Source organism: Eulemur rufifrons, chromosome 16 (assembly GCF_041146395.1).
Source record: "Eulemur rufifrons isolate Redbay chromosome 16, OSU_ERuf_1, whole genome shotgun sequence".
NCBI classification, from domain to species: Eukaryota; Metazoa; Chordata; class Mammalia; order Primates; family Lemuridae; genus Eulemur; species Eulemur rufifrons.
In genome coordinates this window covers 75,543,185-75,558,780 of record NC_090998.1, presented here as the reverse complement: position 1 = coordinate 75,558,780, position 15,596 = coordinate 75,543,185, and the positions used below count along the sequence as shown (strand labels likewise).

Sequence of the window (15,596 nt, the reverse complement as noted above, 5' to 3'; positions counted from 1 at the left end):
TTTTTATAGCAATATACCTAAGTTATTCTATAATTTTAATTTAATATTTGCTACTAAAAAAGTCCTTTTCTTTATCCACAATTATTCCATAGACGTTATCAATAAAGTCAAATTCTAATTTTTATATATGTAAAAGAAAAACTAGCAGCAAAGTAACAGGTGAATTGATAAATTTTGTGATTTATCAATGTGAAAAACACATATTGATATGCAAATAAAACGTGGGGGTGGGGAATGGGGAGCATATAGTTTTCACACCACCAGTGGGTGGTTTCTAAGGAAAAGGCATCATTTGTCTTACTAGGGCAGCTCAGAAATTTTCAGAGCACAGGCTAAGATCCCATTGTGTGGAAGAAACACAGAGGCACAAGATAACAAAAATAATTTTTATTAGAATTTTCATTGAGAAAAATACAGAAAACCAGTAAAAATAAGTATAGGTCAGTAGTCAATATTAAAACAGCTCAAGCAAAAATACATATACAGAAAACAGTAAAAATGAATATAGGTCAATAGTCAACATTAAACAGTTCAGTTAAACAAAATTAAACTTTTGACCCAATCTAGGCACTCAAGTCACATATGGAAAGAAGATGCAACTAGACATTCTTGAAGAAGTCTGTCTTTCTCAAAGATGCTGCTTAGATCCAGAGATGCTGTTTTAGGTTAACATCTGAAGGAAGGGGAGGGCACAGGAGAAAGAGGGAAGGAAATGGGGGAGAATATAGAGGGGAAGAAAGAGAAACTAATATTTCATGAGGTTTTTAAAAAATATATATGATGTTCAATACTTTGTTAGGCACTGTATGCATTACTTCATTTAATCCTCACAGCAGCCATGCAAGGTAACTATTACCTTTCCCCATTTTAAACATAAAGAAAGAGGCTCACAGAGTTTAAATCACTTGTCCCAGGTCACATTGTTGAAGTGGCAGAGAGATTAGAACCCAACTCCACTCCTAAGTCCTCCTTCTTTCCAGTCACATAGTCACATCAGATGTTTCTCCACCACACCACACCCTTAAGTGGAAAACAACTCTTAGCGGATTTATGAATTTTAGAGGGTGTTGATCCAGCCCCCTCCAATGTATACCTTTTTTGGAGCTTGGGAGTAGAGAAATCTGGACCACATTTCCAAGAGGGCAAGTCTGATTTGTCTACTTCTTCTTTGTTTCAAAAGAAAGACCTCAACAGTTGGTGAGAGAAGGCATGGAAAGATTGAATATTGCCTGCCAGACTGGTGGGCTATTAATAGTTCCCCTAGAGCATGTTCGTTAATAGAAAACGGAGAAAAATGTATGATAAACAGATACGTGCAAACCCAAATGTGCATGTTAATCAATGATTACGAAGATGAATCAACTCTTGTAACCTAGGTTCCTTAGCTGTCAAAACCTAAGGATGAAGAAACTCAATGGAACACCAAGCACGTAGCAGCACCATCCACTAAGTCATGTCTCCATCACGTTCACAGCCACACAGGCTACCTACCGGTCTCTATACTGATGGCCCCTTCTTAGTTGATGATTTTTCACAATGTATTTCATGGCTTCCATCCCTACATGAGACTTTATTACTATCACATAGGAATAAAAAGCCATAAAGCACTAGAGTGAATTGATCTTGGTCGGATGCAAAACTTATTTTCTTCACATGACTTCACAACCATTTCAAAGCTAACCAATCATTTCATGCTACATTAAGGAACATTTTAAACTACACATAAGTGACAGGAAGCACACTTAAATTGTGACATCACGAATTAACAAGATTTTTATCCTTCAACGACATTCTGAGCTACAAGGACCAGGAAACAAGACCAGGAGACACTCAGCAACATTCAACCATTGAATTCACCAAACAAAAGACACTGGGGAGAATTCCTGGAGAAAAGCTCGTCACTTTGACATTGAACTTGGAAACACATAAGGCAAGACAGAAGACAGACAAATCATTGATGCAAACTGAAACCAGGGGAATTATTTCAAGCCTTTTGCTGCAACATCTTCCCCAGAAAGCTTTCTTACATACCCACTGCCGGCTTTTAGACTTTTCATTTGGGGGCAGGTGGGGAGTGAAGACGTTAGCACCTGCTTGCACTATGTAACCGCTAAGCCTTCTCTACACCCAAATTACAAAAAGGAAAGAAAAAGGATGGCATTCTAAGGGACCACAAGTGCTAACTGCTCATCTATAGCCTTTCATAGAGGCTGACACCATTCCCCGCCCCCATCTACAAAAGCAAATATCTAACTATGCCAGAAACCAATACTGTGCACTGAAATCTCTCAGTGATCTAAATAACTCAGGTCCAAAGACCAAGATCATTCTTTATGCTACATTAAAGTGGCATTGCTCTTGGTATTATTAATATACTTCTAAGTGTCCATGCTTAAACCCAAGTCTCTGGGACCATTGAAAACTCAATACCATGAGGTCCCACGGTTTTTCTGTTCTTTCATAAATAAACTTGAGGTGCCTATTTACCGACCCCTGAAACAGCATTCCAGACTATTAAGCACTGCCCTCTGCTTTTTAAAAAAACATTGTATTATTCAAACTCACATAAGAAACAAGAACTTGAGTCCTTCATTAGGAGTAAAGTCTAGGCAAGCTATTTCCATACAGGTTACTACAACGAAATCTGGATTTATGTGAATCACAAGGAAGAGACTGGAAATAGTTAAATGAAAGGAAGTGCATACATAAATTCAATTATCATGCAGGAAACATGCAAATGATTTAGGCACTGCATCTGAAACTCTAGTTTATATTCATTAATCTCAGGTTGCACTTTTGAAGGAGAAAGACATGCTAATTGGGTCCAGATTAATGCACTCCCAAACCTCTCCAATTTGTTTTTAGGTGAGGGTTAAATGATATGTTTTAAAATAAACACAGCTGCTCATCTGCCTCCACCTTCTACCTCCCTGGCTCCACCTCTGCCTCCTCCCCTAGCTGGCTCAGCTCCTCCCCCCACAAGCCACCCCCAGTGGCTCACCTCCTCTCCCATACCTCACCCCTGCCGGCTGGGCTCCCCACCCTGCCACACCTCTCCTTCCTGTAGGGAAGGGCTTAAAGGCCCCTAACAATTTCCTTTTGAAGATATACTGGAAGAACAGCACTGTTTCTTAGTCATTTCAATACTTTCCCTTCCCCACAAGCCACCAACTCCAGGAAGGGAGTCAATCACACACCACATCTGATGATGTTTAACGTGGCACCAAGGATGTGCACAGATGGGAAAACAGCCCACTGTTTTCCTGGACAGCAGGTTCTTTCTACAAGTTTGGACCTGGGTCCTTCGAACCAGTACTAAAGGGTGGTTTCAAAACGTCCAGGCACATGCTTGCTTAAAGCAAATTGCTTCGGGTTGGCATGGCGATCCTGTGACTCAGTTATGTGGGAAACAAGAGGCTCCGGAGAGAACTTGGGGGCTTTGTGACTGTTTTTCAGCTGTGGCTTACTCAGCCAGCAAACACTGGCACAAAGCAGAGGGCACTCTACTTTCTTTCCAAAAGGATCCCTTTCTTTCTTTCTCCTTCCTCCCTGGCAAAATCGTCTCTAAAAAAAGAAGAATGCTATTTATTATGTATTTATTTCACTTATGGAGACATTAAATAGCATGTTTTAGGAAGAATCTTATCTTGTGAGTAATGAAGCTTTTGAAATAGTAAAATATTCTTTTTGGGGACCTGATCTTTAGAAAAAGGCAACAAAGGAAGAGGAACTATGGGCTACTGGGAATAAATTCAGGCACAGAGCTGGGATGGCAGGGAATTCTCTCTGAAAGAGCAGCCACCAAGGAGTTAAACCAGGCACCAAAAAAAAAAAAAAAAAAAAAAGAGAGAGAGAGAGAGAGGGAAGCCTTCAAACTAATTTCACAGTGAAAGTGATGTTTAATTTGAATCATGCTCGTCCCAAAGGAAAAAGGTTAGTCTTGTCACTTGACACATACCCCTTCCCCTTCCTCCTTTCATATGAATTGAAAATTCAGATTGACCATTAATCACAATGTGACACGATCTTTTTTTCTTGTTCCAAAAATCAAATGAAAGGCCTTGGACCACGTCTGAGAACCCACTGGTTGGCTAATTCTCCCAATCTACGTTCACAACAGAGAGAAGATGAAAAACAAGGGCACATACGTACACGGAGACATGAATTACTGGACGTGCACTCACAGCGATACACACAGACACGGACAGCGAGCGACAGTCACTGGCTCTGAGAGCCTTTGCGCCTAAATTGATTTCTGTATATTCGCAAATGTAAAATTAGTCATAGTAAATAACAACAAGGGCAAGACTGTTATTAAATCTGTCAACATCCAGACACATGCTCCAAGCACTCTTTAGTTAGGAAATACACTTATGATAGTCATTGCTCCTAGAAGAGAAAATGATTATACGCTAACCAAACCCTAAGTACAAGCTAAAGATATTCACCTCATGAAGCCATTCCTCAACTAGCCCCTTGGCACTTGCTGGAATTATTCACAGCACGAGCTCTACTTTCTCATTTTCTGCTGACTCCATGTGGGTAATTTCTTTCTCATGATTAAAAGTGAGCTTGGCAGATCCTTCAAAGCATGGCTTTAGGTGTGGTGGGGCTCCGAGTGCATCCTTTGTCTATGGCGGGTTTCTAATAATTCATCGCTGGACCATTGGATGGGCAGGTCAGGGGAATAGTCATGCACCTAAAATGATTTTTTAAAAGGCAAATTTTATAGATATCTTTATATAAACATATTGGTATACTGAAACATGCAGCTGACAGATGAAATGAACTGTTTACCTTGGAAAGAATAGGCAGGCTTTTCTCTTCCAAATAATCACTCCAGCCTTTCTGAATGTCATCCCAAAGCGACTCTGCCTCCTTCGACTTATCCAGCATCTGAGGTTGTGTGATAACCCTTGCAGCACTGGCCTCCTTCCCTGGCCCCTTCATTATTAGCCTCCTGGTGAGTGAGATAGAATACAGTGAATGTAATAACCCTACTTCACACAACAGGCTCGCTCTCTCTTTTAAATTGAAAATCCCCTTATTACAAAACAAGGGGTGTTCTTTTTCTTCTACCTTTAAGTAGGACTGCCACATTCATTGCTTGTTACAAAAACGCAGCTGCTTTTTAAGCTACAGATAAATAGAATCTGCTAGGCAGTAATTCGACTCAGTCTGAATGCATTATTTTCTAAGACACTTTAGCGAGGGGCTTTTTATTATAAACTGGAATGAACAAGGAAAGTCCTTTTCTCTTCTAATTATGAATATGTTTTTTTTCCCTACTATTAACCTACAATGTCAGATTGATCTTCTTCTTCTTCTTCTTCTTTTTCTGCAGCCGGTTCAATAAATCAACATTTTTTTTTCCTAGAAAATCAGAGGGCTAATGATTAAGTCTTCATGAACTTCAATGACAAAAATAAAAATAGCACAAGGGAAAAACAAATGCAAATGCTAAAACCATAAATAAAGACGATGAAGTGGCCCTCTGATGTCCAAGGTAACAAATTCTGTTTTGATACCAAAAGTTAAGGTAAAGGGGATTTGCCTGTTAATTTTAATTAATTTAATTTTAATAAAATTAAGGCTTTCTGGGCATCTTATTATATTTGTTCACCTAGAGAGGAGATATTAAAAAAAAAAAGGGTAACATTTCTATACAGTGCGCCCAAACCTCTTGTGTTTGTTGTTTACTTGTAATTTAGGGCAATACTTTGCAATTTTATCAGTCATCCCTACACTTCTAGAAGCAATGAAATAAAGAATTAAAACATGAGATGAAACACTGCGATAAAGCGTATTCAATCTGAGCTTCTGCCGACATTTCTTTAACTCTGAAGATAAACACTGAGAAAAATGGTGAATTCCTAATAATATCAAAAGGCAGTCTTGAAACTAGGTGTTGGTTTAATTTTGATCCCAATGTTGATATTTCTGACTATAATATTACAATAGACCATGGTGGCTATGCTCTGGGTTTATATGGATATATTGCCTTGCCAAAGGCGGGGTTGGGGGGAGAGAAATCCCACAGGGTATCAGTGGGGTTCCAATTAAGGAAAAATAAATACTGCTGCCGCCCTGACAGTAAGTGGAGATTACCAGTATATCACAGAAGCACAGGCAGATGCCCCATTTAAAGCTGATGCTGTCATTCCCCTTCCTTCGGCAGTAATGGAAAGCGAAGTGCTGAAGACAAACTGTGTGTGGCAGATAGTTTCAGAACAATTTATTCTTGTTTGTTTACATTATTTCAAGTTTATCTCCAGTAAGAGTGATAGTGGGAATTAAAGGAGCCCTGTGCAAAGCACAAAGTCTTTCAAGAACCATGAACTGAGATCACATGCATATTCAAAATACCCCAGACGCAACATACATCAGAGAGAGGGAAAGGGAGAGAGAGAGACAGAAAAAGAAACTTTGAAATCATATTTGTATCTAAAACCATGCTGCCAAACACATTCCTTTTGAAATTTTTTTAAAAAGAGGATCTTTATCACAAGTGAGATACAGACCAAATTTTCAGAACACCCACTCTAGGAAGAGTGTATGTGCCGTGCATGGTGGTGACAGAGGTTTTGAGATTCTACTACTCTACTTAGATTTGAATCAATTGTTTGTCTTCTGATATGCTTGGGAACACTGCAGCACTGTCAGGTTGGCGGCCTTGGTATCCGGAGTCTAGGTGATGCTGTGGCAACACAAAAAGCCCGGTTTACTCAGAATAAATAACCAAGCCCCTTCACTGAGAGCACAAATTGGAGCATATTAGGCATCGCCATAAGAGTGAGATTGAATGGCCATGCGTCAATATCTCCATTGAGCCAACATCACAATAACAGGTCTGCTTTGGCAGTCAGGAATGTTTATTGTTGTACTACTGATATGTGAGGCAAATAAAAGAAGTGAAAGATTTCAGTTGTATATTTGAAGGAATTTAGTTTCCTAGATAGCCTGATAGAGAAATGCATCATTTTTATAGAAACAGGTTTTACTGAGTTAACTCACACAAATACCTTTGAACATCTGCTTTCCTCAATTCATTCTTTCCCCCTTTTAAACCCGAACAATCATTAACACAGACAAAAGGTAGATAAGGCAGGGTTGAATGTGAGCTAGGGAGGACAGCAAGCATATAACCACCACCTTCTGCCACCTGTAGTATGACTCTAAGGTCATGAAAAGGTATGTGACAATAATATAAGCCACCAGCCAGAACTCTTGGCCCTTATTAAACTTTCAAAATAATTAAATAAGTAGCTCTACTGAGAGCAACAGAGAAGGAGAGAGGAACAGCTGTCCAGTTGACGAAGACCCACTGGGACGGTGCTTCGACAAACTGGCTTCATTTCATTCTCTGTTGGAGAAAAGAAAAACGAAAAGGAGAAGCTAAGAAAGACGGGAAGTAGGAAGGGGTGATGAAGAGGAGAAAGATGAGGAGGAAGAGAAAGAGGAGAAAAAAGTAAAAAAATTCCAGTGATTGCAGCAAATGGATTATTTCATTCCTTTCCACGTAAAAATAATCCTCTTCACACAATTCCCCTCTCTAAGCCTCATGCTCTGCCCCTGTAAGTGAGGTATAACGTGAGTTATCTGTGACAAACCCTGTGAGCAGTAGTTACCCAATAAGAAGCAGCTATTATTATTGTTGGCACTGTTAATTAGGTGGCCTGAAAGCTCCTGATTAATTCCCCAGCCATCCCCCAAACCCTAAGAACATCCAGCAAAGTAAAATAACCCAGTACAGACAGACACTGGCCCTACCCCCTTCCTGTCTTCCACCAGATTCAAATCACTCTATGCCTGCAACGGAAAGTCTGAACATGGACTTTTTGTTTTACCTCCAGGTCCTAAAGACTAGGAAAGATGATAGATCTTAGAAATGAGAAAGAGAAGGCACTCAATGTGTAACGATTAGAGCCAACTGTCTAAGCCCTTCTCTGTTCTGAAACGGTTTAAACAGGTATAGCCAAGTTTCCGGTTTACTAAGACATGACATCCACAGGCAGAAACTAGGATCCATTTGTTTTTGGAGTTGTGGCCTCCCAATCCCAAGTTCAAGTTAGTGTGCACATCTCACACGTGGCTGCGCACACGCGTGCAGACACACACACATCCTTGGATTAACAACTTCTCAGGGGTCCTGCGGCTCCAGTCAAGAAACAGACCTGCTTTCATTCCAGCACCTGAAAGTTTTCACTCTTCCCCAGCTGGTGACAAAAACACTAAGTGACATTGCAAATGTCGGGTGAATCTGACTTTACAAAATTCCCAAAATACCTCATCTCTACTACACAAAATGCCAGCTGACTCCACCCCGGTTGTGAAAGAACAGCATCAAACTGCCACTGTACCGTCAAGACAGATTAAATTTCAAATGATAAAACAGCAGCCTCTTCTTAAACACACTTTATACATTTCAAATTTAACTTAAAATTTTTAAAAAAAAATTTAAGTGAAAAAGATAAGCTATAGTATGAGCATGAACTTTGACATAAGTATACTTGGTTTCTTTTAAGGAAAAAAAATACATTTCTGTGAATTTAAAAAAAAGTCCGCTCTTCATCTCCTTTCCTGCAAGCCTTTTTTCTCAATAGGGTTGTTTGAAATGATCTCATTTATGGAACGCCAGATATCTTATGATGATCAAACTTGACAAATTAGCATACAAGAAAATGCAGACTCTTAGAAGGGCAACTTCAAAACGACTTTCTCCTCCTGGTGGCTGTTTGCCCACGAACATGCCTTCCAAGCCAGAAAGAGGCTCCAAGCTCCACTGACCACAGGAAATTCCAGCCAAGATTCTAATCTCCTCTGCAGAAGGCGGTACAAAGGCCATGTATGGCAACAACAAAACAGAGCATGTGATTGAATTTAGTGTGTCCTACAAACGAGGAAACACCGGTATCTCCCCGGAATCACATTCAGCATGGAGATGCTCTCAATATAAAAAGTCAGACAAGCTTTTTACTTTCTTGTCAAGGCTTCCTGACATCCAACACTTTCATAAGGTCAAGAAATGTGTCCCCAGCTTCTGTTTTCTGTTCTCCTTCAGGGAACACGGTGAAGAAGGGGCCGCCCAGCTGCCTTTTAGCACTTCACACTTGGATGGTTCCCTTCCTTACTGGGGGAGCATGTCTGCTGCGTGTGGACTCACAGAAGAAAAAGCAAAATCAATTTAACACAAAAGAAATTCACATATTTTTGCCTCTTTATCATTCTGGAGAGTGCATATGGTTTGGTTAAGTAAAAAAAAAGTTTTATATAATGAAGATTGCTGAGGCATAAGTCACATAGGTAAAAACTGAGATGTAAGATGGTATGAAATCTAAAAGCTAATTAAATTCAACAAGGGCTTCTCAAAAGACATCATGCCCACTAATCTTTTCATGCTAATATTTTGTTTTTCAAGGGGGCAGTAAGTGGAGAGTCGTCATGGTGGTAGATTCTACAATGTAATTCTTTAGCAAAAACCGGAAAAGGGGAAAAAAGAAGATTAGATGCATGGATTTCTGTGCTGAATGGATGCTGGGGCCAAGATGCAAAGAATAGATAAGTTAGAGCTTTGGAGGAACTAAATTTGAAGCCAGCCAGTAAAACAGATTGAACCTTATTACCTCTAGTCACTGAGAAATTCCCGAGACAGTTGGATGCAATTTGAAAAGGTCAGAAAAATATTTTCTGCACAGCATTACTGCTTCATGGTTTAAGGGTGTACATTTGTGAGATGCCAACTCTAATCATTTTTATTGACTTTGCTTTCCAGAGACAGACAGACAGTCTGGGAGGCAAGACCACTAGATAAGAGAAAGACAATCTTACAAATGAAAATCTCTCTTATTTTGTTCTCTCACTTGTGACTATGGAGAATCCCAAATCTTGCCTATTTGAGGAGAAATTATACTAACTTCACTGAAGACTGACAGAATGGAAATCTAGGAAAGCATCACTATAATTCTAGCGAGGTTTTCTTTTAATTGCTATTTATTTAGCCTCTACTAGATGCTAAACACCGTGAAGGGTAAATGATGTTGCACTTTAATCCAAGTGTGAATGTTTAAAATGAAACACCATAGAATACACCAGAGTATGGACATTAATTTACTGTCAGCATTTCCTTTGAGGGATGGCTTCGTGAAAGAGGGAAATTCACAGGAGAAGGCAAAAATTAAATGAAACAAATATACACTCAAGATATTATTTTAATGAAGGATCTGTTCTCATTAGAGCTCTTCCAAATATAAAGAAAAATGATTTCTCCTTTTACTTTAAATGAGACTTGTATGTAACAAGAACCTTTGTTAGCAAATATATTTGCAGGTCTTTTTTTTTTTTTTTTTGGCATGCAATGAGAAGTCAAAGCTGACTTTTCAATACAGAATGGCATGATCCATTCCACTCTTGCAAAGGTTTAATTAACATCTGACTTTGCTTTCTGTGAGGAGCCATATGCGTTAGAGGCAAACAACCCTGTTTACTCTTCTCTTGTTCAGCAGCAAGGCTAAAACTTTTAATGGCCTTGAGACCTGGCTACATGCTTCCATATGATGTTCTGGCCCCATGAATATGTCCTGGTAGCTCACTAGGGCTTTTCAACCAGCAAGATGTCTTTTCCTTTGGAAAGCCTTCATTCTGGTCGGTGCCCTATCTTACAGTACTCAAGGATTTTAAATTGTACCCTGTTATCAACAGGGCCACTTCTACCAGCAGCACAAGAAGTCAATCACAAAATAGCTTTTCATAATATTGGATACCCAGAAGAAAAGGGAAAGAGAAATCTCATTTGCTAGACCCCTAGATTCTTGGCAGTGAGGGTAGAAATATCTAGTTTGTAACTGACTTTTTTTCCCCCTATTTCCCCCGAATATTTGGCATTGGCTGGATGTAAGCAATAACATTTTGTGAGTTTTTAAAAGTTTCACCTTGTGCAGCATCTTAGACTTTTTTTTATTAAAAAGAGAAAAGTGTTTACTAAAATTTTGTGATGATTTATAGGTCTCCAGTGAATAACATTGAAAACACGAAGTTTTCCACATCTTTATTTTTATAGGCTGTGTTTTATTGGCAGAAAAAGTATTCAGTGTACTATTTTTTGATTTCCACTACTTAAGTTCCCCATAAGGAAAAATTGTGAACCTTTTGCATAACACATTAATATCATTAATAATGATAATAACAATACTAAAATATTACTACTATTAAAAAATACTGATAATAGTGATAGTAGTCCCATTCGTTGAGCATTTACTATGTGTAGATACCATGCAAATATATCATCTCATTTAATCCTCACAGTTGACTTCAATAAATATGATTTTTTTTTCTCCAAATATTGCCCATGAAGAGAATAAGGCTCAGGAAGGCCAAGAGATTGATCTGGGTCAGAAAACCAGTTAGGTATTGATGCTGGGACTCAAACCCAGGCTTGTCTGATTTGAGACCTTATTATTTCAAAGCCTTGAGCTTTTAACAACCATGCTCCACAGGCATTGCAGGACCAGGAGTGCCAATCCTCCCAAATCAAACAGCATTTCTGAAGCTGTGTTGAACCAAATTTCACTGTTCATATAGACTGAGCCATGTCCACCAAACATTTGCTAAAAGTCCACAAACTGCAGCCACCTCCTAGAGCTACAAGCTAGCAGTGGATGACAGACATCTTTCCTGTCCTCATGGAACTTAGGTCACGAAGAGAATAACACAGTCATAGCTGTCACCTTAGCCACTTTGCATAGTCCACCAGCAGCTAGTACGTTCTGGAGCCTAACTGCACACAAATTGCTTTTCTATTTGAATTATCTTTGAATTATGTTCAAGAATGAGCAAGAAGAGAAAGTTTCTGTCTCGTTGGGGCTACATTAAGGCCAATGTGTTAGTTCAACGAATCCTTCTCCAAACACAACTTTTAAAGGGAAAATGTGTAGCTATTTTTTATTATCACTGACAGGTAGAATAAAAAGGAAATAATGATGGGGTCACAAGGCTTTTGCACATAAACTGTTGCAGGTCTTTTATTGCAACAGAATGTCCCAAACATAGACAGGTTTTAAGAAAATGTTACTGTACCATTATTTGGCAACTATTTCTTCTAATCAGTTTACCAAATGTGTCCCCAGCAATAGTTCTTATTTATAGAGAGATTATGACCGTAAGTGTCGCAGTGCTGTTTGGCAGTCCCAGCACATGCTGTCCAGATACCTGTCTTCACCTGCCTTTTGTAGGCTCACTCTGATCCCTTGGAAGAGAGCCTAGCTTACTTGTCAGCCTCCCCAACCAACCCCCTTTCAGAAGGAGACCTTTCTTCCAACCCTGAAAGCAAACTCTCCTGTTAACAAAGCTGTCTTGGAGCTCAAGAGGCATGAAAATGAGCCAAGACGAGAAATACCAGTAGCTCGGCTGCACTTTTGCAGAATAAAGTTACTGTTGAGGTCTAAAAGTGAAAACATTTGGAAGAAAATAAAAACCAGAAAGGAAATTAGGTGCAGCTACTGAAAGGTAGAGAGAGGAGTAGATGAAGAGGAGGCCGGTACACAAAATGAACTTAAATCTGGACTACAAATCCCCCAGTGTTTCCGACCCCTTGCTTTTCTTAAACACAGAGCAGGGCTGAGTACAATACAGAGGAATGTGGAAAGGGGCCTTTTCTTTGCAACCCCCCAAGTGCTTGCAAACAAAAGGAATCCAATTCCCAACCAAGGGAGAAGTGTAAAATACCCTCCAAAGTAATCTGAATTTTAACATCTCCTGCCAAGAAATCAGTTTTTAAGCCTTGATTTCTTCAAAAGAAGATGCCTGAAAAGATAATTTTAAGTCAGGTTAATTTGCTAACTTCTATTTTTTCTTTAATAGCAATCTGCTCTCAAAACAAATTATAACTTCATAAAAAAAAAAAATTTCCGTAATGTCAGTTCTGGGAGAAAACATCAAGTCAGCTGATTGTATGAGATATCTATTTTACCTGATTCTTCCTCTAAGCATAAACTCAGCTTCCGGCATTAGTATCATTAAAATTAACTTTCTAGAAATGAGGCTAAGGAACAATGACATACAATTAAAAGACAGCATTTATAGAAATAGAAGCAGTTAACACACCTAGGATGCTGAGGAGAATGAAAACGGCCTTTCCTCCCTCCTCTTTTTGGAGCAAGCATAGTAATTTAGTGATTTCTAAAAGCCTATGATTAGATTTTTATTTTAATCATTCTTCCAACATTTCGGTGCCACAATGTTAAATGTTTTGTGTAGCTGGCTGTCCTTCTCAAGGGGACTTTGGCAGCAGGAGAACACAAATGTTATCCTAGTCCATTTTCTGTGAATTATAGGATTCTCCAGAGCATATCCTCTCCAACTTTGGGAGATAGCATGGCTTCAACTTTCCTGAATAATTTTCAAAATCAAATTTGAAAGTTTTTATGAGAGATGATCCTCCCTGGTGGGTGATATGAAGCATGACCTAAGGGACAAACATGAAAATAATAAGCATAAAACATATTAGCATATAGATGCCTTTGAAATAATAAACAGTAGAAAACCAAAATGCTTATCCCCAAAAGAAAGTTATGAGAAAATATGAAATTAACGTACCCTTCTCGGATGACAACCCTAGCCTGAAAGCCAAACAGAATATTCTCATTCAGGGAAGGCTGGAATGGCCAGAGAGTTGGAGAAATAACTCCCAAACCAACTCCGCTTTGCTCTTTGGATCATCATCGATATTTTCTATTTACTCTTCACCCCATGACACCCCTCTCCTCTTTCAAACAGGAAAAAAAAATTATCAGGAAAACAAGTATTTTCCTTTTATTTCCTCTAAGGGCCACCACCAGGCAAACAGACACAACATTCTCTTTTTCTTATTTTTTTTTTTCCTCTCCTTTATCCATCTTTCTCAAACTCCTGGCCTCAAGCGATCCTTACGCCTCTGCCTCCCAAAGTGCTAGGATTACAGGCATGAGCCACCGCGTCCGGCCTTTATTCATCTTTCTTGTTTCCTTAGGTGGCATATGAAATGCAAGCCTTGGTTATTCAATTACCAAGGGGACTCAGGAGTCTCAGTTGAAAAATGGGACAAGACTTAGTCTGTTTTTTTTTAAACAATAAACCATGAACACCATTGATTCTTTTTCTATTTTAAATTGGTACAGCCTTCTGAGATCCTAAGAGAGCATATTGTGGTGTTATAGGCAAAATAATGGTCTTCGGAGTCAGCCCAATTTAAAAACCTAACCTGAGTAACCTCAGAAAACTTGATTTAACACAATCAGTTTTGGTTTTTTCATCTACAAAACAGTGATAATGCTGTTCACTTGCCTGGGTTGTGACAATTAGAGGTTATAGATGTGAACTACCTGGAACATACTAGTTGCTTGATAAAAGTAGTTCTGTTCACCTTCCTCCATGGCTTTAGTGAAGACTCCAAAATTTTGTGATTCTAGGATTTGGTAAGCCAAGTACTTTCCACCCTCACTTTACATGCGTGTGAATGAACGTATGGCCCCAAAGATATTTTTTAAGGAGAGATGCCACAAAATATGATCCTTTGTTCTGGATCCACGGTGACATGGGATTATGAAGGAGCAGTACAAATTGCACTAGAAATAATAAGGTCAAGAAAATAGAGGTCCCACAGAAATATTTTACCTTGTGGTGCCAAGAACAGGGTTTTAAATTTAACTTTGTAACAACTGACAGGAAGCCACAAATATTTTATTTGATTCAGAGGAAATAAGGATTTGCTAACTACACCTGACATTATCAGATACAGGTGAATTTCCTGAGCAAGCTCATGCAAGATTGTTGAAACACGATGTTCCCATACCTGCACACCATGCACATTATTTTGGTTCTTTTAATATTTATTTTTAACAGCTCTCAATACAGCATTTAGAACACTAGGAAAGGGTGCTTCTCCAAGGATACCATTTGATATTCTCAATTTCTTTTGAACTTTAAACTTTTGATTGATACTAATTACTAAACAAATGTGATGTGTTTTGGTCTCCTGGCATATACAACGGGAAAGGAAACATTCATTACAAAACACTGAATTCTGTAGAGATTTGAAAATCAAACTTGGCTTATATCATTTGGTTCTCTTTCTGTGGAGCACTGGGCTTGAACATATCCTTCGTTAACTGATGACTGCTTATATGTCAACAGTTCCATTTCTTTCAAAATTGACCTGACAATTTCTTGAATGTTTCTAATTCCTCACCAATATCTCCCACACTACTGACACATGGTGATGAGATTAGGATGGGGACAACCTAAGAAGGAAAAAGCCTCCATGTGTATGTTTTCTTGACAAACGTGCTGTTGCTTCGAGTTGAGTTTGTGATAAGCATGTTGCTGAGAATGTTCTGGACGCTCTGTGTGAACGTGGAGTGATGGTCCTGTGTTTACCTTTTCCTGTGCAGACTTACCGCTTTGAGCCTACATCTTGAGACAGACACCGGTGGAGGGCGTTCCTGCTGCATGCCCTTTAACCCTCATCTGTCTCATCCACTCAGGCCTGTAGAGGCCTGGTTTATTGCCCTTTGGGGCTAATTTTTAAAAGAATATGTTTAGAAACACACATCCCAGTCAATAAA

The 15,596-nt window shown here is 39.0% G+C and overlaps 1 long non-coding RNA gene across 5 annotated transcripts in view; it reads right to left on the bottom strand.

Moving 5' to 3' along the window:
* Nucleotides 1–372: 372 nt before the first annotated feature.
* The window catches only part of LOC138396983 (uncharacterized), a 96,674-nt gene continuing 81,450 nt past the window's right edge, over nt 373–15,596 (bottom strand). For 4 of the 5 annotated variants that reach the window (XR_011235735.1, XR_011235736.1, XR_011235734.1 and 1 more), the window contains 3 exons: nt 4,798–4,960; nt 4,449–4,699; nt 373–673 (listed from right to left, as the gene is read on the bottom strand). This is a non-coding gene — a long non-coding RNA (uncharacterized lncRNA). Of the gene's footprint in view, nt 674–4,448; nt 4,700–4,797; nt 4,961–13,098; nt 13,347–15,596 lie in introns of all 5 variants that reach the window. The other variant, XR_011235733.1, reaches the window with a different exon arrangement.